Raw genomic sequence first — 27,148 nt, forward strand, 5'->3', positions numbered from 1 at the left:
TAAGGTGTGTGTGTATGTGTGTTGTGTTCTAAACTTACTGAACAAATATTAAATCAGATAAAGTTTCAAATGGCTTTTTGTCCTCTTTTAACACTATATTTGTACCCTGCACCCTAAAGGGGGAGATCTAAATGTCTGGCAAGACAACAGCAGCCATATTTGCTGATCAATATTCACAGTGGAGCTGGGGTCATTGACAAGGCAGATGTTGCTGGTGGACCAGTGTATAGAACAAGGATTAAGAACTCACTTTCTACCTAGGGATGTCCTCCTGTCACCTCCTGATTGCATGTCAGCGAATAGTGAGTTAACAGTCCCATGATTTGCTGGAATGTACACATATAGCTTTCTTGAAAGAAATGCTTTTACACTCAACGTGTTCATTGAACCAACTACACATGTGAAGATAGCATGCATTTAGATCTAGAGTACATTTTTTGTGTTCTACCAGCTGCTTTGTTTAGCAAAGTCAAACCATTCGCTTATTTAAATCAATATCTCAATTTTTTGAAAGAAGCAATGCCACCTTGAGGTAAAGATTTGTTAAAACACACCAAATCAAACAATTATTATAATTTTTTTAAATATCACGAATAGGACATTTCTGTTTCACTTTAAAAGGGGAAATTATGCAAATATTGTAACTTACACTGCTGTTTTCTTAATAATAGTAGCCTCAATAGAGTAATTATTCCTAGTACATGTGCTTTACTCGGATACAGTGAGAATCTATTGGTACCAAGAAGGAGAAAAACTCTTTGTGGGCAACAGTCTCTTTTTTCATTTTGCACCTGCGCATAATTGTTACCAGTGTACAATTCTCAATTGAGAAAACTAAGAGTGTGGTTTTTTATATATAAAGCATTAAATATGAAATGTATTCTGTATTAAAATAACCAGTCACTTGTGACTGAGGTAAGCTGCTTTTGCAAATTAAATTCAGGGTGTTTTTTAAAATGTTTTCCTTAGTAGTGTTAACAGTAAGTGCAGCAGCCCTAGTACATGCGTCTTTCTGCAGTAGAATAAGCTCATAGCAGGCTTTTGCTGTGTTTCCTTTAATACACCTTGTGGGGTTTTCTTTCCTTTTCATCTCATTTTGCAACATGCCATTCTGGAGTATTCTTCTTTTGCTCTTTGTACAATTACAGTCTGCAAAGACTGTTGGAAAATCATAAAGTACCTGGATAATTGAAGATATCTTCTACACTGCCTTTCAGCAGTCATTTCTCTTAAAAGCACCTTGCAGTTACAGACTCATCAACCAACACAGCTGGTATAGATTCTTTTAGGAACCTCTGTGACCTGAGGTTCCAGATGTAGAGATGGGTCCAAATATTCTTTTTACATACTTCTTCTCCACTCCCTTCCTCTACCCCAGTGAAATCACACTATTATAAATTTCCAGAAGCTGTTATTTTCCCCCTTTTCTTTTACATTTCTCCTTTCAGACTTGCAAAGTAAGAGAATGGGAAATTATCTAGCCAAGTCCATGCCGCGCCTCCCCATTTGTGGCTTCTCTCATGCTATACCATAGTGGGAACAGTGGTTTCTTGCCAAAGTGGACATGACCTTTGATGCAGCTTTATCACTTGCAACTACAGTTCTTCGTGGTCTCTGTGCATCACACATATGGGCTCTGCGGGGAAACTTCTATAGCTGAGAAGATTCGGCGGGAACCCTTTCCCCACTGTCCCCCTGCCCCGTCCTTCAGTTCTTCGTTGACTGCCATCGTGGCAGCATCGACTAACAACTTCTCTCTCCTAAAATAGTTTTTTGATGAGGAGATTTCTCCCTTTCTCCTTTCTTTGTTTTTTCTTTCACTTTTTTTACCTTTTGTGTTTTTCCTTTTCAGTCTCTTCCAAAGCGATCTTAGATCACACAGTGCCCATGGGCGCCTGGCAGTTAAGGCCCCATTTAGAAAGTGTGCCCGTTGCAGGACAGCCACTTGCTTTGTGTCCTCTGCCTTGGAGAAGGGCACATTCTGGAAGTGTGCCATTATTGTAACCAAACAGACTTGCAAACACAAGGCAGATAGACTTTGTTCCCTCCTGTGGGAAAAAGCGTTAAAAGCTGTAAGTACTCCAAGGAAGGCACCCACTCCGGCCCCTACGATGCTGGCTTCTTCCTCCTGGGCCAGAGATGGCTCTAGCAGAGCGTGCACACCTCAGTGAGAGCGATATAATTCCACCTGCTCAGCCAGCACAGGCCCTAAACACGAGCTGGTCTGACCCACCACTGACCATGAGTCTGCAACTTCAGCAGCTACAAAAATCTTCAAAAGGGCCAGGAAGTCCAAACACATGAACATTCAAAAAAAGAAGAGAGGGAGGATCCCAGAACATTCCCCTCCTACAACACAGAGGACAATCCCAATGCCTCCGTCATTGTTTCGCTCTTGGATCCCAGTCGAGCCTTCTGTACTGACCTCGGTACCACTACCTGTTGCCTCAGTGTCAGAAGGGGAAATCCCTGATTCCCCTCCAGTACCAACTCAGCCACCTACTAATGATGTCATTAGTAGGATTGCAGGGGATTGCAGAAGCACTTTCAGTCATTCTCCATACTTCACAACGATACCATCATGATCGCCATTACCAACAACAGCAGCCTCAACATTTGAAGTGCCAATCCTTTGGCACCTCCAAGTTCCCTTCTTCCTGTAAGAGGTAAGACTATTCAAAGAAGCAGTGCCTTTGACTCCCTCCAGCTCCAACTGCGGAACTTCAAACCCCCCTGTCTTTGGCTCTTATCTACATCATTTCAAAGATGCCTGGGCAACCATCACCATTGACATCTGGGTCCTCAAGATCGTAGAATTGGGATACCAAATCAAATTCGACAGCTTTCCCCCCATCTCAGGCATATGGGTAACACCCTATCCCCAGTCCTCACAGAGGAGATTGAGAACTTAATCTCGAAAGATCAAGAAGCACACACTTGCATTATTTCACCATCCCCAAAAGGGACGGCCACATATACCCTATTCTAGATCTCAGGGGCATAAACTTGTTCATTCCCCCCAAAAAATTCTGAATAGTCACTCTCCGAATAGGCACTCTCACCTCCATCCTCCTACTCCTAAAGAAAGGTGACTGGTTCATGGATTTTGATCTAAAAGATGCTTTCTTTCATGTAGCCATATGAACAGAAAATCAGCCATTTCTTCATTTCGCAGTCAGAGGCAAGTACTACCAATTTCAGGTTCTACCTTTCAGACTCACTACAGCCCCCCCATGTATTTACAAAGCACATGGCAATGGTCTGTGCACACTTAAGACTTCAAGGGGTACAAGTAGACGACTATCTGCTGGTGACTCAATCCAGCAGCCAGTTAAGTCATGACATCTGGACCTTGCACACCCTCGAGCCCCTTGGCCTCTGTATCAATATGGAAATATCAGTCCTAACCCCTTTGAGGGTCATTCAATTCATAGATGTGTCCCTCTGTGCCATTTATGGCTGTGCTTTCCTCCCAATGCACAGAGCAGAAATAATCTCGGCCCTTACTGCAGCCATTCGCTACCATGCGAAAACTACTACTTTCAATATACAAAGGCTCCTCAGGCTCATGACCTCGACCACAGCCACAGTGCCTTTCACCCGTCTGGAGATGCACCCCCTACAGAATTGGTTCTTCAGAGCCTACTACCTTTGAGGAGACGCCAAAAGTGTCACACTCCATTTGCTGCAACACATCAATGCCTTGATCAAGTGGTGGGAACACATCCCCAACCTCAAGTCGGGAGTTCCTTTTCATCAACTGAGGCCTTCCAAAATGCTCATGATGGATGCCTCACTATCAAGGTGGGGCGCGCATTGCAGCTCCCTCACTGTGCAGGGCACTTGGTTGACCACCGAAGCTCACCACCACATCAATTATCTCAAGCTTCTAGCTGTTCAGAAGGCGTTACGAGGCTTTGAGCTTGTCATCCACCACTGGCAGATACAGGTCTTTTCAGACAACACCTGAAAAACAGCTGTTTTTCATCTGAACAAACAAGGGGGCACACATTCGACCTCCCTTGTGAACCTATGAAAATATGGAACGGGGGCATTCAGAGGAGAATCTCCCTCACAGCCATCCATATCGCTGGCAATGATAATGATGTTGCCGATGCACTCAGCCGGTCCAGCTCCACATTCCATGAGTGGGAACTGAACCTGGGACTACTGAAGGAACTCTGCCCTCTGTAGATCTCTTCACCACAGAAGCAAATAAAGTGTGTGATGATTTCTGCAGCCACACGGGCAAGGTCATCCACTCCATGGTGGATGCCTTTGCCCTCCCATGGTCAGGAATGACCTTTTACATTTTTCCAGCATTCCCACTTCAAAATAGAAGATGATCACGCACCTTGCATAGTGATCTCCATGTGGTGGCCAAGACAGCCAGTCCAGACAGACATATCTCCAACTCCCTTTGATACCGAACCTCATCTCCAGGGACAACAGTTGGTTTGTCACCCAGATCTTGACAACCTGCAACTAACGGCATGGCTGATTCACCAGTAGCCAGTAACACTTTACCACAACCAATACAAGACATCCTTCAGGAATCCAGGCAACCAACTACTAGAAAGTTGTACTCTCAAAAGTGGAATGCCTTCGCCACCTTTGCAATATCATGCAGCTCCAACAATACCTCTACCTCACCTCACAAAATACTGCAGTTCTTATACTCACTTTATCTCAGAGGTCTTAAATTTTCTTCCATCAGAGTTTACCTCACAGCTGCCTATCAGAATGTTCACAGTGTTCACACATCCATTAATACATCAGTTTCTGAATGGCCTTAAGAATCTGGTGGGGTCCAGCAGGATGCCCCTACCAACGTGGAGCCTGTCTGTTGTGTTCCGCATGCTTACCAAGCTCCTCTTTGAAGCACTAGCAACTGTCGACATCAGGCTCTTAACCTTTAAACTAGCGTTCCTAGTCTCAATTACATTTGCTCAACGAGCCGGCGAACTAGCTGCACTATGGGTTGACCAGCCCTACCTTAATTTCCAAAGAGACAAGGTCACTCTCCAACCGGACATCACCTTCCTGGCTAAAGTGGCTTCTGATTTTCACTTGGCTCAGGATATCATGCTTTCAGCCTTTTTTGCATCCCTCTCATCACTGCTTGAGTCCACCATGCATACTTTGCATGTTATTTATTATTTAATTACATTTATATACCGCCCCACAGTCGAAGCTCTCTGGGCAGTTCACAAAAGCTAAAAACAGTAAACATTAAAAATATACAAAATTTAAAAACCATCAGAGACATAAAAACAACAGTATAAAAACAGCAGCCTTTTACAAAGGGCGCTAGCCTTTTACAAATCATGGACAGGATCCTTTTGAAATTCCCCTCGTCTATTTGTCTGCTACAGAAGCAAGAGTAAGGGGATGTGCGTCTCTTCCCAAAGGCTTGCCTCTTGAGCAGTTCAAACCTACGAGCTATCAGGGCTACAGCTACCAGACCAAGTGAAGGCTCACTGTACTAGAGCAATGTCCATGTCAGCATGTGGAAGAGGAGTGTCACTCCCGGATCTTTGCATGGCAGCAACATGGGCTACCCCATGTTGTCAAGTAACAATGTTCGAGCATGGGCCGATTGCTCCTTCAGAAGGGCAGTACTGTCAGAAGTTCTATGCTAAGACACCTTCCCATCTCCAGGGTAAATTAGCTTGCTAATCGCCCATACGTGTGATGCACAGAGACCATGAAGAAGAAAGTCAGGTGGCTTACCTGTAATTGTAGTTCTTTGAGTGGTCATCTGTGCATTCACACAACCCACCCACTGTCCCCGCTCGGTGTCTATCACTACTTGTAACTTGATATCGACTCCCTCCGCACCGGGAGGCCACAATAGTGGTCTCCTTGGAACTGAAAGACTGGGCAGAAACCTGCTGGAGCATGAGCAGTGGAACGGTAGGGGAAGGGTTCCCACCAAATCTCCTCAGCTATAGAAGTTTCCCCAAGTCGAGTTGTGTGCAGGTGCAGAGCCCATATGTGTGAATGCACAGATGACCACTCAAAGAACTATGGTTACAGGTAAGCAACCTGATTTTTTTATCTTTATACCATGATTTGATAGCATATTATACCATTCAAGTGGAACTACAGGCCTGGCATGGCATAATTCCCTCCTCCAGTTTAGTGTCAGTACTTACTACAAATACTCAGAGTAGTCACAATATCACTCACAATACCTTATCAATTATTTATCTGACAGAACATATCACAGTTCTTATCACCAACATGACCTGCACACAGTCACATCATCTCCTACATAAAGACATGGAGCTGGTATAGATATAGCATTGACAAGTACTTAATCATGATTAAGAGATTATAAACAGGCTGTAGGATAATGCACTCTGTCTCCCTTCCCCTCCTCTTTCATGCATGACCCATTCCCCTTTCAATCTCAGCCATGCTTGCATTGGCACTAACTTGAACTATGGTTAATAAAATTGTTATCATCATACTTAACAATAGTTAAACAGATGTGGGAAGGGAAGGGAGGTTTGTGTGCAAGAGGTCAAGGGCTTGGGGTGAGAGTCCAGGATCCTGCATCCAATATTTAATGGAAATCACCAGCCCATACACTCTCTCTCATGATGATGTTCTTCTTTTCTTTGAAGTCAGAATAGCTTACAAATAAAACCCTGCACTGGGTTCACACATCACAATAAGCCACAGTGACCACCCACCACAATTTTCATAATGGCTGCAGCCCACCGTGGCTTAAATAATCCACGATAGGCTGCGGTGGTCATATATGAAGTCTTAGTTTGTCAGGGGGACAGCAACCAGCTCTTTCAAATAATTAAGAAATAATTTTAGTTTAGAAAGAAGTTGAAATGGTAGTAACAAAAGAGCATGTGGGCTCTTATCAGAATGAGAATGAAAGTAATAAGAACAGTGAACAAAGCCACAGCTGAAGAAAGCACATTGGTGCCAAAGAAAAGAGAAGGATTATAGGAAATACAAGTACCTACTACACAATGTGACTGCAACATTTTAGTCAATACCTGAAGGTAGAAGGCAGATAGGAATGAAAAGAAATAATTACTAAGTAAGGGTAATGATTCTGAGCTTGCAGAAAATCTACGGTTTACTCATAAAGTGCTAAATGCTATCATATGTGACCTTCGGCTATTGGGCGGTATAAAAATGTAATAAATAAATAAATAAATAAATAAATATGATTAATCTGTGCCTAGAGGACTAAAATGTCAAGTTTCTGAAAGATTAAAGTGTATAGCTTTTATCAGTAAGGCCCCAAACGTTTGTTCCCTGTGTCATGCCCATTCACAGAAGGGAGGAAATGGTTTTGATGAAATTCTGCTGCACGTGTAATTTACAAAACAGTACTGGACTGAGGTCCTGAAATGGGAGCAAAGTCACTAGAAACTATGGGTCCCTAATCCAGTATCTTTAGGCATATAAAACTGGTTCCATGATTGGGTGGGGAAAAGTTCAGGGGTAGAACACATGCTTTGCATGCAGAAGGTCACAAGTTTGGTTCCTGGCATCTCCAGTTAGGACAGGAAAAACACCTGCTTGAAACTAGTCAATGTTGACAGAACTGGGCTAGATGGACCAATGGACTGACTTGGTATGAAGCAGCTTATGACAGGAAAGGTTTAATTAATACTTTGTATATAGCAGTGGTCCACTGCAATCTATAAGAGGCACAGGCAAGTGGTATAGCAGTTCTGTCATTCTAATACTAGTAACCTGTGGAAATTCACATTGCTATATAATTCAAAGGATCAGTTTCCTTTTCATGTTATCCCATCAAAAGCTTATGGCACTGCCTTTCAATCAATAGCAAAAGAACCATTACTGCTGCTGGATAGTCCCAGAGATACTGAGATGGAAAATGTTTTACCCTATGAGGGTTAAAGATGCTCAGTGAAACTCATCCCAGCAGTAAGACCTTGTCAGGAATCCACCATTGGCATCTTGCTGGAATGTTAACAGGCAGAGCTTTGGGAAAGTCCCAGAACAAATTTGTTTCTAGAAGCTGGCATTTCCACAGTTGTCCTGGTATGGGGAGTAGTATTCTAGCCCGAAATGATCAAGCCAGGAAGAGATGGGGCTGAGAAAAATGGCTCCATTGTCAAGGTGATGCTACCTCTCATGGTGATGCTGCCTCTCATGGGGCCAATTCTTGCCATTTTGTGGAAGTTGGGAGATGGGCGGGGTTCTTGCTGAGTTGTATAAAAGTATTTAAAACACTAGCAGGCTAAATGCCAAAGGGGGTTTCCTTCTATTATCCTAGAGCCCAGAAAAATTGAGGAGGAGGTATATAGGTGAATAGGAGGCAAAAGGATATTTTGTTGGCTATGAGGCTATCTCAGGAAGCCCCATTCTCAATTTCATGTTGATCACTAGCTGTGTTTGTATATATTATTTATTTAGGAAAGTAAGGGCTTGCATTGCAATCAAGGATTCCTAAGGTAAGGAACAATAGTTAGAAAGTTAAACATTTTATTGTAATTCTAATTAGTAGTTCAGTTGTGAAGCAGACTGGAAAAGTGGGCAAAGAAGAGAATGGACAGCAGAAGCACAAGGTAGGTGGAACTGTTTGAATGTTCTTATGCCTTAAGGATTATCCTTTTAGGAAATAAAAATCCAATTCTCAGCTGGCAAACAGCACTAAAACTGTAATTGTCAGTGTCTTTGCAACTCCTCAGTTCTAAGAGTTCAAATCTTCTAAATATATAACTCACGGGATCTTACTAGATCTCCTTATAGAAATAAGATATAGGTATATAAATTAGATATAAGATATGGACTATTAGTTGCCATTTTGACTCCTGTGTTGCCCTTCAAGCTTGTGGAAGACTAAAAAGAAAAATATTTAAATTACCAGAATGTTTCACCCACAGTGATGAAGCCGCTGTGCAAACAGCTGTAGAGAAATGATGCTGAACCACAGTTGAACTACAGATACTTGATGAACTGGTACTTAATTGTTGGACTAGCGATTACTTGTATTTCTAACTTGACTATGGGAACACGAGAAGAGCCCTGCTGGATCAGACCAAGGGTCCATCCAGTCCAGCATTCTGTTCACACAGTGGCCAACCAGCTGCTCACAGGACACCCACAAGCAGGACATGAGTGCAAGGGCACCCTCCTGCCCATATTCTCCAGCAACTGATGTATATTGGTATACTGCCATCAGGTCTAGTAGCCATGGTTAGTCTTATCCTCCATGAATTTGTCTAATCCCCTTTAAAGCCATCCAAATTGGTGCCCATCAGTACATCTTGTGGAATTCCATAGTTTATCTGTGGGCAGTGTTTGTTTAACTGTCCTGAATCTCCCACCATCCAGCTTCTTGGGATGACCCCAGGTTCTAGTATTATGAGAAAGAAAAAAATCTTCTTTGCTTTCTTCACATGATGCATAATTTTGCCCACGTTTATCATGTCTTCCTGTACTCACCATTTTTTCCTAAGCTAAGTAATTCAAGATACCTTCATCACACTGCTTAAATGCCTTGATCATTTTGGTTGCCCACTGAGTGTGGTGGCCCCATAGATTTGTATAAGAAGAGTAAGATCTTGGCAGTTTTATTTTAAATTTCTTTTTTAATTATACGTAACATGGAATTTGCCTTTTTCACAGCCACTGCACACTGGGTTGACACTTTTATTGAATTGTCCACCACAACTCCAGGTTCTCTTTCTTGGTTAGTCACCGCTAACTCAGATCCCATCAGATTATACTTGAAGTTGGGAATATTTTTTTGCCCCAATATGCATCCCTTCACACTTGAACACCATTTGCCATTTTGATGTGTGTTCTCCCAGTTCTGGAATTGCTCACAATCCTTTTTTGTTTTAACCATCCTAAATAATTTGGTGCCATCCGCAAACTTGGCCACTTCACTGCTCATTCCTAACTCCAGATCATTTATGAATAAATTGGAAAGCATTTGTCCCAATACAGATCCTTGTTGGGACCCCATTATTTACATCCCTCTATTCCTGCTCTCTGCTTTCGGTTCTTTAACCAGTTACTGATCCATAAAAGGACCACTCCTCTTATTCCATGACTGCCAATTTTGTTCAGGAATGTTTGGTGAGGGGCTTCGTCAAAAGCCTTTTGGAAGTCCAAGTAAACCATGCATTCTTCCTGTCCATATGTTTATTGACTTTCTCAAAGAACTCTAAAAGGTTAGTAAGACAGAAGTCATGCTGATTCTTTTTTAGGAAGGCTTTTTTAATATGCTAATTAATTTTATCTTTAATAATGATTTCAACTGAAACAGATGTTAAGCTAAGTGGCCTGTCATTTCCCAGAACCACAAATATGGTTCTGAATGGTAAAAGAAATAATTTAGAAGCAGTTGACTTGTAGAAGCCGAAGTATTTTTGGGTTCTGTGCTTCTTATAAGATGCTCAGCCACTGCCTGCATGCTTTAAAAGAAGAGTATGCTCTCTTTACCTCCAGTGGAAACAGCACTTACATTTGCACTTAATTTGCTTTTGAGCCATTATGCCTTTTGGCACTTTATAAAAAAAGCAGCATAGGTGACGCTTAGGAAGTTGTTTGATAACCATTGTTCTCTTGGTTCTTAATGCACAGTGATAGGAGGTGTAATATCTTACTATGAAATCAAGCGATTTCAAAGACGCCACTGTGAAACTAATAACAGGCAGTGCATTTACCACCTATCCTAATTCCTCTTTTACACTTAGCGCTACAGAGTATCAGAGTATCCCAGGAAAAGGGACCTTAACTCAAGGTAATTTGGTCATCTGCATGGCCACTATGCCTTCTGTAAAACTCTACCTTTGTGGGCTATATAAATGTAATTAACATCAGCTGTCAAGCTAACATACTCCATCTCTAGTCAACTCAGGATCTAATCTTATACCTACTTACCTGGCAATGGCATTGAACTCCTTTCTTAAAGAGATCTGTGTTAAGGTTTAAGGAGAGTGTAATTAAAATGGCTTGATCAAGTGAGGAAGTTTCAGAGCAGCAAGCATAAAATGGTTGCCCATACTTACTTCTAGGTAGGCAGACATGCAGTAGGATCATGCTTTAGTCACTCTGTTAAGATGTTTGCTCTTTTCTACCATTGCTCATTTTATATTTTAATTTCTTAATATTTTGTATTCATTTTGTTCTGTTCACAGGATTGCCCCCGTCATATTCCTTTCTTGTATTACACCATCATGTTCCTTCTTTCTTCCCCCTTTCCCACCACCCTATGTACCAGATAGTTGATGTAATTTTGATGTAATTTCGTTTTATCTGTTCAGGGATTTAAAATGGAGAAGGCTATCAATGGCTACTAGCCCTGATTGCTATGTGCTACCTCCAGTATCCAATGCAGTAAGCCTGGGGAACATGGGAGGGAAGGTGCTGTTGCACCATATCCTGCTTTGTTGGTCTCTGGTCAACAGCTGGTTGGCCACTGTGTGAACAGAGTGCTATACTAAATGGACCCTCGGTCTGATCCAGCATGGCTCTTCCTATGTTACGTTCTTATGGGAGTGACATTGGTAAATACAAATAAAATTGAACAAGGGGGGAGGTATTTGATAAGATGAAGCAAGCTGCTGTGTGGCTATTTAACACCATCTTTTGCGGATAATTCATATTGGTTTACAGCTGTTGTAGTACACTTCAGATCTTCATGTTAATCTGAGATATAGGCCTTTTAACCATTCCCATCTTTAAATAGCAAAGAATCACAGTTGGGCAATACCAACCAAAATTCCACAAAAACATGCAAGCTTTTTGTGGATTTTTGGTTGGTCCTAATAAAGGGATTGTCTTCTCATGGAGCAGTATGGCTATTTTTTTTCTTTTCTTTTTTTTTCTTTTTGTGTGTGTTTTTAATAGAATATTTGCAGCAATAAACAAGAGGAATGGTTGTAAAATTGTTTTCTGTGTGGATAAGATTTAGCTATGCTTTCAGTATTTCTTTAAAATTTCATCAGGCAGTGAGAACACACTCACTAAGGTCAGTTGCCTGTCAAAGTAGATCAGTGACTGTAGAGCTAAACTAGTCTCAGGCTCCTCCCAGAGGAATGGCTCAGATTGTTTTTGTGGTCTGAAATGAACCTTCTGTTTGGAAGAAGTGGAGAAGAGAACAGAATCTCATTACATACTCTTCAAGAGTTTGAGCTTTGTAGCATATTCCCATTATTCTCTCCCTTTTGTTGTAATTTCCAATCAAAATCCCGGCTTTATCATCCAGCTTTACCTTTAAATATGCCATAGACATTCTTTTCATATCATGAATAAAAAGGCATCTTTCAGTTTATTTTAGAGATGAAGGCAAAAGCATACTGAGCAATCCTACACACAAATTAGGCTGATGGGAGAAATGTAACAGTGCAGCACCTGCCAAATCGAATGCCTTCCCATCCTAGAACAGAAGGAGAAAACACTTAACAGAGCAAAAATGACACCCACAACCCAGCATCCATGGAAACACCACCAGTGCCCACTAATCACAAATATCCAACAGCAAGCCCCACTCCACTCCCACAACTGGGGATGCATGGTAAAAGTATCTCACATGGAGAAGCAGGGAACTGAGAATCCATGTACCACAGCTTTAGCTACTTCCCATCTCCCCCACCCCCTTGCTGCATGTGAAGGCTATGAGGGAATCTTCACAGCAATGGATTAAGAATCACTTTCTGTTTTTCTCCACTTTTTCCTTAAATTGGGTTTTGCCGATACTAAGCTGAAAAAAGTAGATTATGTATAGGGCTTGGAGAATTCTTGTGGGGTTACCTTGCTACCTTGTGTAAGAGGGCCTTTAAGGCCCTGATTTAAGGGTGGGGAGAAATGCACAATTTCCCCAAGGCTAAGGAAATCACATGTTTTTCCCATCCACTCTAGTGGAGGGAGAAAATTCCTCTAGGCTTGGGGTACTTGTGTATTTTCCCCACTGCATTAATGGCAGCCACCATTAACACAGCTGGGGAAAAGGAATAAAGGGCTTGGGTCAGGGCAGATCCATGCCCGACTGCTCTCGAGTCACGTGTGGGTGTGTCCTAGCACTGGACGGGTCTGCTTGGACCCATGAGGACTGGATGCAGGGGTGTCCATTGCCCTCACAGGCATAGGTGGATTTTGATACAATGCTAATTTGCCCTTTCCCAAATCCAACAGCTTTCACAGGTCACATTAGTTTGAGTTGATTTTGGCAGACTCCCACCAGTCAAAATGAACATCAACCAATTATGAGGGGCTTGGTCCCTGTCCTACTCTTTCCCTTTGCTCAGGGACAGGAAATGTGTTGAAGCGATATCTTGCATCCCTTCTGTGCTTGTTTACTCAGAAGTAAGAAATAAATCTTACTCCCGTGCCGTGAATCTCTAACATATCCATCTCAATACATATGAATGCACAGTATATCGCTAAAGCGGTTTAGTGCTTTAGCAATATAGTGATTTAGTGCTATAACACGTTAATTATATGGTGATTTTAGCTGTATAATGTTTTGTGATCTAATATTTTGGAGGTTTAACAATTTGCAGACTTAGAGATTTAGCGATTTTAGAAAATTTGGCCGGTCTTTTACTTTGGAGGGGTAGAGAAGGGAAGAAGAATGAATTACAGTGGGTGGCAAAGTACAGAAACTTGACCTATATCTGTGCAGGCTGCTGCAAAACCATGGAAAACACAAGAATGAGGGAAAACAGGGAAGGCCCCACCTCTTGACCAAGGTCACAGCCAGGTGAAAGACACACCCCTGTGCACACCCATCATGCCAGATTGAAGCCAGAGGGAGGCACACAACAGCTGAACCGCATAGCACTTCAAAGCAGTAGTGTAGATCCTGCCAAAGTCTGCTTCTGAAGTAAGGTTTTATCCAATGAGAGAAAGGAGAGCTGGTAGTTCTTGGAAAGATTATGTTCAGGTTGTAAATTCCAAGGGGAACAATGTAGTAATGGGTTAATGTCAAGTCTTTACTATATTGGATTGGAGCTACAGATTCCACCCTCAGCCTGTTCTTGTGTTTTTACTTTTATTTTCATATTCAGTGCAATTTGGTTTGTTCCTCAATAAACGTATTGTGATTTGGGCTTACAAAAACGAGTAGAATCTGATTTCTTGTAAAAGCGAGGAACTTAATACTGGGAATTGTAGGACTTCGTTCTGTCCAAACGTGCATAGGATTGTGTCCTAAGTGAAAGAGCCCCCCCCCCCCCGCCCCCTCGTTTGGCTAGACAGACTCTTACTCTGGCAGTTGACTTTCTACATTGGTTGGCACCACAAAAACATGACACTTGTGTGACTTTTCTTCCAAGAAAGGTTTTGCTTCATTTAAAGGAGAGGTAGGTTCTTACTAATCATGCCTGGACAAATTAGCATTTAAATATGTACAAAGTATTCTGAGCTATGGTGCTTGCTTCTGGAGGAAGCAATGAATAAACAAAACAAAACAACTTTAAGTAGTTAGGTCTTTCTCTCCATCAGTTCCCCTTTCTCATAATGAATATGCTGTATTCATTGGTGTCTGTAAGTAAAATTAGCAGAAGGTAGGAGAAGGACTGCTTAGCAACCCATGGAAATCCCAAAGAGAGGTGGAAAGGAAGTGATTTTCATGTAATTATTCACTGCTACAAAAGCTGTTGTCAGGTAGACACTAGAAACATAGCTGTTTTATTATTCCCTTAACCTACTTTTAATCTTTTCAGAATCACTCCCATTAAAAGAGAGGAAAAGAAAGAGCTTAATTCAGCCATTTTATGCCTAACTATTTAAGTTCTGTTTTCTCCCTTAATGAAGCCCTCTGCTTACAGAAGCTGTGTTGTTGTTTTTAAAAAACCCTGGGTAGTAAAACCCAGAAACAAAATGAGTCCTGTATCCAAATACATCACATTTTCTGTTGTTTATGTTTGCAATGTAGAGTTCATATTTTGTTTTGCTTTATTTTCCTGTTTAATTAACAATGTTTAATGGCAAAGCAAAGTGAATGGGTAAAAAGATTATACGTACACATGGCAATGAAAAACTCGGATTACTGTGGTATAAAGTTAAACTTATTTATCTTTGATTATGCCAGAGCTATTTCAGTGCTTATAACACCACTGAGGGCACGATTTCAGTTCTATCAGTGAGTTTGTGTGTAGCCTAAAGTACTGGTCTTGGCTTTGAATTTCATATTGATAGTTTGGTATCATATTATTGATCCTTGAATGTCAGAATATAATAATCTACTTCTTTGCAAGGATGTACTTGGTAGGTGGATTATTTCAGCTTTGAATTTGTTGCTATCCTAATTTATTTATTTATTTATTTTATTACATTTATATACCGCCCCACAGCCAAAGCTCTCTGGGCGGTTTACAACAATTAAAAATAGTAAACATTAAAAGTTGAAAGAAAGAGTATTATTAATTAGTAAGTGAGAATGCTGTGAAAATATGTAGATGTAGACAGCACATCAGTGTAAAATCACACAATGGCAGAGATTTTAAAAAAGGCTTAAGAGTGAAATTTTTAATTGATAGATTAAGCAACTAAGAATCCTCTGACCCCTAGGCAGTGTCTTGAGTGGTGGAAAATAGGATTGTATGTTTTTGGGATGTGAGGTCAAAATGAGGGCTCCGACCTCATAGCCCCAAAACTGTGCTCCCTGTCCGCTTCCCCACCCCTTTGTAGCTGGCATGGTTCTTTTTGCACTGGCTATGTCTCCAGTCTCGAAAACTGAGTGTGGAGATGAGGGAAAGGGGATGGTTTTGGGGGTGGGAGGAGACCATGGAAGCTGCTTAATGCAGCTTCCTTTCGGGTCTCCAGGTTCCTTTTCTCCCCCTTTCTGAAGCCATAGCTAGATGGGCAAAATTGCCTATCTAGCCAAAATGCAAGGCGGCTGGAGGACGGAGGAGAAGATCCCCTCTGTGCGCCAGCTGCCCTGCATAGGATAGTCAGGAGGCTCTGATTTTGGAGGCTGGCAACTGTTCAGATAGAATTGAGCCCTAACATTTTACATATACATGGCAGGGTTTCATTTATATGGGTGAGGACAAATTGACATCACTGTCAATAATTGACATATTTATTTATTGAGGGTACTTTGTTGCTGGTGTAGTAGGGAAGGAAAAAGGAAATTTTAAAGATGGCACTTTTAAAGGGGAATGGTAGTTTCTATTTGTTAAATTGTAAGTTTGCTGATATCTTTTTCAGTATCTTACTTAAGGTTTGGAGGCTTCCAATCATTCAAAGCCCAGCAGTCTAGCAAGGGTGCTTTGGAAAGGGAGGATGTAGGAAGCTAAGGATAAATTTAATCCTGGCTTCTACTGTCTTCTCCACCCCCCTTGCTTGTCTAGGTAAAGTTCTAGCCTGTTCTCCCTTGTATGTGGGATGGGTTTCCAGAGCCTCAATCAGACTTGGAGCCTGAAGAAGGAGTGGGAGAGGAGGAGGAGGAGGAAAAACAGAAAGTGGGAAAGAAAATTGTCCAAGACTCTACAGGAGACAAGGATCTTCTCAGGAGCTTATCAAATAGGAGGACCAGGGTCAGAGATCATCCTCCCTGCCCCTGGGAATTCAGTCTTTGATGGGAGGGGGAACATTGGAGTTGACAGACCCCAAGCCCACCACAGGTTCAAGGGGGTGGAGTTGAAAGGAGAGTGGGAGGCAGTCCACTAGATTGGCTTCTCAGCAGAGGCTTCACCTTGAAGACCCTCCCTGAAGGAGGGTTTTAGTAAAAGGCTGTTGGGCACTGTGGGAAATTATCCATTTAGTTGTTAGGCAACTACCTTGATTTGTTAGGCTAAATAAATGTAGAGAAGAGCTCCTAAACTTCACACTCCCTTCAGGTGTGATGTCTATTTACTTAATAAAGCTTTATGAATTGCATGGCAGACCTCTTTATTGTCTCACATATTGGCAGGAAAGCTTGGAATCATGACATAGCCAAAGCAACAGCAACCTCAGAAGAGAATGGGTGGAATGAAGTGGAAAGGGTGTGTGCCAGTAGGCAGGGAAGGTAGTGGAAAGGAGAGGAATTGCAGGGGGTAATTCAGCTGGTCAGGCTTAGGGGTCTGTGGAGGAATGAGCCCTGACTGGCTCTTGTCCTTCCTCTGGCCCTGCTTGGCTTTTGCTCAGAGGGTTTAGGGCAGATGGATAGATCCAATAATAATCCAGAGGATTACGCTGTTAGTCACCTTGTCTTTGCCTTCCTTGATTATTGCTTGACTGAATTTATTTCTGTTTATTTCATCATGTTCTTGTGATTTACCATTGTTAAACACAGACAGACCTGTCAGATTCAGTGACTAAACCTTTGATGCTGTGGCCTTTGGTGTGCAAAAGCACTGAGAAAATTAGTTTTGTAAGCTGGTTTATTAGTTTTGAAGCTTGGGGTCTCTCTCTGAATGAAGCTACAATATATGGATTTTTGAAATCTTTTTGGCTTCTCAGTTTTTTTTAATACCTGAGAATGAAAGCTAAGTCTTTCAGGGCATTTAGCACTAAGGCTCTGGCATCTCTCCAAGAGCAAAGCCTTTTTCGGGGTGGGGGGGAAGGGGTTATTTCACTGCAGCACTTTAACTTGTACAATAAGCAGATAACATTTTCTCCTCTTAGGCATCAGATTTTCACATACTTTCATGGAGGTAGGGAATTGCCTGCAGAAGGTATGAAGGGGTGTACATCCCCCTGAGAATCACTCACATGAAGAACATATGTAGCCTATGCATTATGTAACATCTGAAGCCAGTCTGAAATCTGAAAACATCAGAAATGGGGAAGAGAACTTATGCAAAGCCTTTGAAGCCATGACATGGTCAGAGTGTGCTTACTCCCTTATTCCTTGGAGGGCAAAGGGAAGCTCAAAAGTAGACTTTTAAAAACAGCCCTCCCCTTCCACAACTCCAAGAAAATTGCTATTTAAAAATGTAAAATTTAAGACTCATCAACGGGTAATGAATAATTTATGCCAGTCTTAAACTATAATATCATTATTCATTCTCTAATAAAAACAAGCACAGTAAACAACTTTGTAAGTGTTTGTTTTATATACTGTAGCAGCAGATCTGAATTTCATTATATGTGCTCCTGAAAAAACATGATGTGCTTGAGTTGAGACATTCTTACAAAAGGAACTTTTTTCCAGAAGTTTTGTTTTGTTTTGTTTTGTTTTAGCCCCATTTAGCCCCATAGTTTAATGTTCATTGAGCATCAGAAGAAGTGCATTTTAGGGCAGGGGCTACTTTGAATGAATGTGTTTCTGTAATATAATTATACATAAAGCGTTCTTTATCGATTCATTTGGTGGATGCCTCAGCAGAATAATTCAAAAATATTCAGATTGTGTTGGCCTTTATTTTGCAGGTTGTGAATCGTGCTTTAGGTCTAAGGAAATGTGAGAAGTAATTGGAAATTATGGTGTTTGGGTTAGGGTGAAAGTACACATTAAAGACAAAGTTCAACCTCTATTCTAGGAGAATAAATTATTTCTAGAATACTTCATCAAGCAGAGTTAGCAAGAGAGAATAGCAAACAGCAAATCATTAAGAAACCTTTGGAAAAGCCAATCAGTATTTCACAGTTCTAGCTGTTATTCATTAAATTATTAATTTATTATTAGTTTTTACTACTATTCACGTTGAATTAGACAGAAAAATATAAGTACTTTGAAATTTAAGCACAACAATGTCTTAATATATAACAATACACTTGCAATGTATTAAACTAATATCTTAAAAGCAGCCAAAATGGCACCAAGAGGGGCAGTATCCACAGACTCCAAGAAACATCAAGGTTTGCAGAAATACAAAATTATATATTATTGTTATTGTTATTATTATAAAAAATAATATATTTATTACATTTATATATTGCCCCATAGCCGAAGCAGTTCAAAGCTCTCTGGGGGCAGGGGGAGCGGAATTCTAAGGGAGAAAATAAAACAAAACAGCTGAGGGAGGGCTGAACATACCAATTGGGCACGGATAACTGGATAACTGGATGAGAGGGAGGATGGAATGCTGGACCCTGTAAAAGAAGGAAGAGAAATAGAGACATAGATATAAAAAGGTAGAGAATGCCTTCTTTTCATCTGGATAGGTCATTTCCTGGCCCACAATGAGGTGCTATTTTTTTAAATATCCTCAAAGACAAGAGAGGTGCCCATTGAAATCACTGGAGAAATCCAACATTTTAATGCAGTTGGGATTGTCCACACCCCTTTAAAAGAAAATTGAGAGAGAGAGAGAAAAGAATTCTTACTGATTCTAACTCCATTCTTATTTAGTGTGAAACATTTTAAAATTAATTGTGCTAATGCAAATTCCAAAGCCAATGCCCCCATAGTACAGCAGTTTGGTAGTTCAGCTAAAGCTGAGAGAGTAACTTAAAACAATCCTATAATGTTAACTATTGCAAGAAGGGTTGAGAGAGTGCTATTCAGCAATCCTGCAGTGTAGTCCATTGTTAATATTGCAAGTCAGAGGTGTAGATGAGTCTGGTTATGATTCCCAATCAAAAAATTCCCGTTGTCTCAGGTTTCAGCAAAAGTCAATTTACTTCAGTTGCCCACTCAGACCTCCTCTAAGGTCTACTTGAATACGCAGTTCAATACAGAAGCCCCATATTCAATTTACTTGTATGCAGACTAGCTGTACTTTTAAATGTTTATAAACTAAATGCACGTCATGTAAGACCCAGGTTAGAGCAGACTCTCCTGAATTTGATGTTAGCTATTGTTTTTTCAGTTCCCTCAAGCTCAGGTAACATACCCACACCAGAAATGTATTGCAACATTTTGTTTTCGGGCTTCACTTGTATATTCTAATAACAATCTTAATTATTTGATAGTTGGTCCTTATATAGCCAAAACAGAACCTTCCATGTACAAGATGGTGAGACCAACAAACTTGCAGAAATCCTGAGGTTTGCAGATGGACGACCTCAATCTCCATTAGAAAATTAATCCCAATGAAGACTGACGATGCTCAATGGTCAGAAAATATGGACTGATTGACTGCTTTCTAGGGTGGGATGGGGGGAATACAATGGAGAACTCTGGAAAGAAATATTTTGTTGCAAGTCGCACCCGTTATTTAAATTCCCAATTTGCCTCATTGTAGAGGGACACAGTGGAACAAACTTTCTTTTCTTCTTTTAAAGGCATTTTAAAACTAGGAGAATTTTGCCACTAAGTTGCTCGGCTAAATGCAGTTGTTATTAACTAGGGATGTGCTCCGCTTCTAATCAGACCGTCGAAATAGAAGCGGAGCGGGGTGCTTCGCCTCCCCTTAAGGCGGAGGTGAAGAGGATTGGGGGGCCGGCGGAGCGTGGCGAAGAGGATCGAGGTGAAGGTGGATCCTTCGCCTCGATCCGGAGCTCCGCCGGAAAGGTAAGTGGGGTTTACCGGGCCCTGCCGCTGTCGCCCATGCGGCGACAGCGGCAGGGCCCGATAACCCCCCCTCCTCTCCCTTACCTGCCTCCGTCCGCGGTCCCTCGGCTTCTTCAATTGAGCCCGCGGTTCAACCAGGAAGTCTGGGCCGCACTTGTGGCCCAGACTTCCTGGTTGAACCACGGTCTCAATTGAATAAGCCGACGGACCGCGGACGGAGGCAGGTAAGGCCCCCCTCCCCCTTGGTCACTTACCGGGCTCTGCTGCCGTCGCCGCACGGGAGGCGATGGAGGCAGGGCCCGGTAAAACCCCCCCCCCCCCGCCCTCCTCTCCCGGCCTTACTTGGCACCATTCCCCTCCACTGCAGAGCTCCGATTCGGAGCCGGAGCTCCGCGGCGAAGAGGAGCGGAGTATGGGCGAAGCGGAGCGGGCCGATCTGAAATTTTTGGATCGGCCCGCGGGGCTGAGCGGGGTGTCCGTGCACACCCCTACTATTAACACCAGGCAACTGTAGAAATATTGTATTTATTTATTGCATGGTTTTTATATATTTGTTTGTTTGTGTTTATTGCATCTGGAGCTTATTTCAGTACACACATAGGATGGTGACATTTCTGTTTGAAACAATTGTAATTGTTAAGAAGTGACACACTTGCATCTACAGTTTCATCACTCTGCAGTAAGTCAGGGAAGATCAATCCAGTTGCCTTGGCAACCGTTCTTTCCCCCTGAGCAAGAGAAATGTAGCTGTGTTTGCCCTCAATGTGGATGGATGAATCGTTCTGTTTGGCTTTCTACAAGTTTAAAACTTTTTGAACCACAAGTACATTCTACCACATTTCTGCATCAGTTTGTAAATGTTTTGATAAAATGTTCATATGAAGTGCATATGTATTTCATATGAATTTCTCCTAATGTATGCATTCTTGTACCTCTTTCTCCTACTATATGTATTTTTCTGAACTGTTTTTGATCCAAGAAATGCATTGCAAAATTCGAAAAAGAGCAAAAACCAAGGCATTCTGGTTCACGTTAGCTCAGGAAGTTCAAATCAGGTTGTTTCATATTAAAATGTGATCCCTACAATTTCCCCACCAACCTTAACCCTCAGTGATGTTAACATGTAACCAGGTCAAATTGGCCACTTAGCATTGTGATAGCATTTGACACACCATATGATTCTTAATTGCCTGTGATTGTGCAGTTGGATAGAAGTATTAGGCAAAAACATTGGATTGAAGTAGCAGCAGAGAAGGGGAAAGAGTGGTTCTGAAAAGTGGTGGAAAATAAAGAACGTTAGACTAGTTGGGAGGGGGGATTTTGAACACCTTGATAAATTCTATTTTTTGCCCAGAAAATATACATAGGTGAACATTTGTCTTACCCTTATTCTATCCTATTGTTTAAATACATTCTGACTCGTGAGATTAGACTCACAGGTACAGTGATAAAAGAACTCCATAGCTAGTTCTGGCCTTTGGTTTTGAATATCAAAACTATTATTATTCCCATGCTTACAGAAACAGAAGTATACTTCTGTTTTTGTAAGCATGGGAATAATAATAGTTTTGCTACATTTACTTAAAAGACTTTCTCCCAATATATGTCTCCCAAGAAATTAATGGAATCACCTCCATTCTGTGAAACCTATATGCTCTTTGTTCTTAACTGTGCCAAGGCAAAAACAAACACACACCTTGCGCTATATGCAGCCTGTGTAAGAGGCTGTTGTAATGGGGAAATTAAACGTAATGAACATACTAAGTACTTTACTTCTATTATAAAATAAAGGTTTATTAATATGTTTTTATATTATGGCCAATTAAGTGTACTTCCTGATTTTTTGCTCATTTAGATAATGTGCCCGTTCAGGATGTAGGAGTTTACAATAGCTATAAGTTCAGGGAAATAAGTCCATCAACAAGGGTGTTCAAAAACCAAATGTACAAGACATTACATACTCACTTGCACAAGTGGTAGAACATATTCTGGACCACTGCTTCAGCTTGAAAGCTGTTTTGATGGTATTGTTACCACATTGGCATGGATGTTTTACTCTGTGGGTTTTCTGTATATAATCCTTTGTAGATTCACATTCAAAGTGTGCTTTTACAAGTGTTACCACTAAATTGATTCTGGATAATACACTGCGGAATAAGGAGTCTTGCTTAATATCCTTGCAAAAAGGAAAGTTGTAATATTTGGACTCCCCTTCCTCCCATTGTGTTTGAACTCGTACGACATAATAGTGTGTAACAATATGGAAGCGCCACTGGATACAGCCTCAGTGGGTTGTGTTTCCTGGGAGGAATTAGGAACTACTTAAGAGCAACATCCACTGCTTTTGGCCTGAATAGAGAAAGGCCACAGACTGAGAGAACTCTGTGGAATAAACTGTTTTAAAAAAACTTTATTTTGAATGCTGTATGCCCATCACTCTAAAATTGTACAGAGGATTCTTTAGATAGAGGAAGTTGGGCATGCAATGTTCTTGGGGTCCTGAAATTCACACTGGCCAAAAAGACATCACAGCATAAAGAGCTCATATTGAAAGGGCAGTCAGAGCCATACGTCTTTGTTCAAACATTTTAAAATGTAGGGTTCACTCCCAAATGCATAGGCGTTAAGTCATTGAAAATTGTTTCTCTCCTTTAAACCTGCAGTGGGCCTGTTCAGATGTGGTTAGCAAAACTAGTTCTTTGGGGTTTGCACTAACCACAAGCCATGCTGTCGCACAAGACACTTTAAGCCATGGTTAGAGCCGCTAACTGCTGAAGATGGTTCGACTGGAGTTAGAAAGTGACCAGAGTTTAGCAAAACACATTGCACACAACACCTTGAATAGGAACTCTCCAATTCTTAATTTGCATTTGCTGGTCTATTCTCCCAAACTGTTGTGTGGATTTTATGGAAACAACGATAACAGGGAACTGCTTCTCTAACTATGAGCCTTTCTATATAAGGCTTTTATTTTGTGCTAGCAATTCCTCACTCATGGTAGTTTGCAAGTTCTTTACATGATGTTGTCATCCTCCAGGGCCTCTCTTGCTCTTTGCAACCATTTCCTTGGGTTTTTTTAGATTGAGGAAAGTGTGGTATTGTTTGGAAATGGCAAAATGAGACTCTTGTATAGTTGAGCGATTCCAATATACCACAGTGCCACCTAGTGGTTGCGTAATGAAACATATAGAAAGGTAGAGAAAGAAACACCCTGAAAAAAAAACATGTGTAAAGGAGCTGATCTTAATCCCTAAAGAATCTGGTAGCAGAAACCTCAGTAAAGCCCCGTGTAAAAAAAACTATTACACAGTCAAACTGCATGTGGTAATAACTACTGATTATTGGAATAGTACTATAGAGAAGCCTAAGACAATATGTAGCATATCAATTATATATTATTCTGAAGAGTTATATAAAACTGAAAATGCATCAAGCATAACACATTTTGGAGTGCGTCTATAAATAGATTTCTTAGTGTCTTTTGAGGTTCACCTCACTTGATTGAATTTGGAATCTGGCGCTGCCATCCTTTTTCTTCTTATGAGCGTTCACAGGCAAGAGCCTACTCCAACTGCTGCATAAGAATCATACCAAGTTATGTTTAACATATGCAGTATTACACTGATTCATCCTGATCCAGTGTATCCTTGTGAATGTAGAACATCTGACAAACACAGCATTCATTGTTCACTTCAGTGGAAAGTGCTACTTTAGGCATAACTCACATTGGGTGTGAGAGTGACCCACTCAATTAAACATATGTGAAAATCTGGCCTCACAAGCATTCTTCCAACTTCCTTGTGCTTATCAGGAGTTTGTGGAGCTCTGGGCAAGCAACAAATTCTTAGTAGAAATTATTATTCATCTGACAGAGACTGTCCTTTCAAGCTACCTTGACATTATTGCTAATACCTCAGTGCTGCTTCTAATGCAATGATATTCTTACATTGCTGCACATGTTAATTGCCAAAAGTAACATCATTATTGTATGGGCAAACTATATGCTTCAAAAACCATTTTTAATTTTTTTTTTCAGTTGACTTATACTATATCCAACTTCCTGAGACTCCCAAGACTTTGTACTCTGTCAAAATGTTTTACCTATATACTTTCTCATGACCAAGTAGACAGTTTTAGAGACGTAATCATCAGCTGTATTTTATTCATCCTGACAGCAGTGAAACCATATAAACTTCTGATGCAAATTAAATGTGACCCTAATGGTGTTTCTAAACAGAAGCACTTCCTGCTTTGAACAACTTGAGAAATCAACGCCTCCTAGAACAGTTGTATGTAAAATATGTTCCCTTATTTTCATGCTTTTAATTTCCATGATAATTAAATGAACTGTTTTCTCAATTTAATCCAACTGATATATTGCACCAAGAACCATGTTATAAGCTGTAACAGTTAATTGAACTGCAAAGAGAAGACATTGCTAGATTGGAGAGATATTTTAATAATCATGATGGCTGAGACTCAATGAGCTAATTAGCCACATGCAAGAGAATTGCATTAATGCTGGGGTCCCCAAACTTTTTGGACCTGTGGGCACATTTGGGAATTTGAGAAACTACTGTGGGCAGCACCACAAAAGGGCTCCTATGGTGGATGTGGTTAGTGGGGGTCTGGCTAGTCAAAAGAAGTGCAAAAAGCCTTATTCACTGTGGTTAAAGTTGTGGTTTAAGGTGCCTTCTGAACAGGGCCATAGTGAGGTTAGTGGCTATGAGGGAGGAGAAACTAGCAAGGTAGAAGGGAGAGAAAATGTGAGGATAGAGGATAGTGGCAGGGAGGGGAGAAACAGTGACATAAAGAGGTGGGAGGAGAAATAGCAACAATAAAGGGGTGAGTGGAAGAGAAAGAGCAAGGCTAGGAAGGGACAGGAAGAAGGGGAGGGATGGAGGGGAGAGAAATAGTAAGACTAGAGGCTGGATGTGGGGAGATAAGAGAGGGAGAGCAAAGGGAAAAGGTCTATGCGAATGGGAAAAGAGTGGGTGGGGGGAAGTCGCAGCCCTTTCCTTCTCTTTCTGCCTGGTGAACAACTGATCAGCAGGTGCAGAAGAAGGAAGGGGAACCTGGCACACTGACGTTTGTCAAGGCTTTTAGTAAAAAAACATTTTTTGAAGGAACAGAAAGTGGAGGTCCCCAAGGATGCTATGGCACCTGTGGGTGCCATGTGGCAGACCCCTGCAATAACCCATTGGATTTTGTTTTGTTTTACTTTATCCTGACTTCTGTGCTGTTTTATAAAATGATTTTGGAACTCCCAGTATTTAACTGAATTGTCACACGGGCACTATCCTGAAAGTTAAGGGCAACTTACTAAAAATGAAAATCACTTGTGGTATGTTGGGGCTGATATACTCGTATAAACAATGAACAGATTACATTGTGTCCACACCTGGGAATACTTTGTGCTGCTTCCTCTTACAGACTCTTAGTAGTGGCTATTTGAACCCTTAAGCGATAGCCATGGTTAAATAGTAAGGTTCTGAATTTACTGTGGGAACTTACTGTAGACTCATAATGGAATGAATTCAGTAGCACACTGAGAGGCATTCTAGGAAGCAACACGCTGGCAATTTTATGATAACGGGTTAGAGGAAAGATTGGCTATAAATATAATAATTAAATTATAAATATACAGAATGGGAAAATCCCAGTACATGTGTACGTAATTTCCAATCTGAACATCTGTTAAGGACCAAAATGTATCTCTCTAATAAATACACAAGACAATATTTTCAAATTATGTTGCCAAGTCACAGGCTTTTCATCTGGGGTCAGTGAACAATTGATATGTTAAAGCAGTGTAGTGTTACCGAACATCCTTGTTTATATGTGTGTATGAACTTGCGTGTATGTCCAATTAACTCGGAAATCTAGGAACTTTTTGCAGAGATGTTATATGCTCAGACCTTCTGGTCCTAGTTATTAATCTGGTTGCCACAGTTTGCACAAACTGCAGTCTTCAAGGGCATACCCACATAGATTGTATCGGTGTAATCTAATTTGGAGGTTACCAGAAGGCAGATTACTGAAATAGGTTATCCCTGTCCAGATAGAGGTGTAGCTGGGCGACCAGCCAAAGCTGGTAGAAGGCAGTCTGTACCACTGAGGCCAACTGAACCTCAAGTGACAGTGATGGCTCCATAAGAACCTGCAAGCTACAAACCTGCCCCTTCAAGGGGAGTGTAATCCCATCCAGAACAGATTGAGCACCCTCCATCTGGTCAGAAGAACCATCCATTAACAGTATCTCAGTCTTGACTGAGATAAGCCAAGTATCAGGCTGATAAGCCAACTCCAAACCTGCAGGGAGAACCAGAACACGGTACAGCTGGTAATTGTCTGAGCCGTGTTTGCCTTACTTGGCTAGACCTCCTCCCATATCTCACTCTACTCATCACCACAGTGATTGGTTACCACACCACCATACGCCCCCCACACCAGCCCTACTCCATCCCAGGCACATATTCAGGCACTAAAAAGAAAACAATCCCCAGCTTATATTTACAGGCCCCACATCTCCTTAGCCTGACCCATCTGTTGAATTAAAGTCCATTGCTGTTGCATCATTTTGTCTGACCTCTCTCCAGAGCTCTTGATCCACTGGGGAAGAGGCCTTTGGCTTGCGCTGGAGGCTTGTGCATCCAGCAAGCTGGAAACTTGATATACCTACAGAACTGGGGCAGAAACAATCTCTCAGCTGGTCCCCAGCTGATTCCACCCTCTCCCTCAAAGTCCCCAGCCACTTCCCAGCATTTTCTCCAGCAAGCTGGAGGCTTGATATACCTGCAAAAG

The 27,148-nt window shown here is 41.4% G+C and overlaps 1 protein-coding gene across 1 annotated transcript in view; it reads left to right on the forward strand.

The window, feature by feature from the left end:
• SLC6A11 (solute carrier family 6 member 11) overlaps window positions 1-27,148 on the forward strand; it is a 117,911-nt gene that overhangs the window by 72,245 nt on the left and 18,518 nt on the right. The window lies entirely within an intron of this gene.

Source organism: Elgaria multicarinata, chromosome 3 (genome assembly GCF_023053635.1).
Source record: "Elgaria multicarinata webbii isolate HBS135686 ecotype San Diego chromosome 3, rElgMul1.1.pri, whole genome shotgun sequence".
Classification (NCBI taxonomy): domain Eukaryota; kingdom Metazoa; phylum Chordata; class Lepidosauria; order Squamata; family Anguidae; genus Elgaria; species Elgaria multicarinata.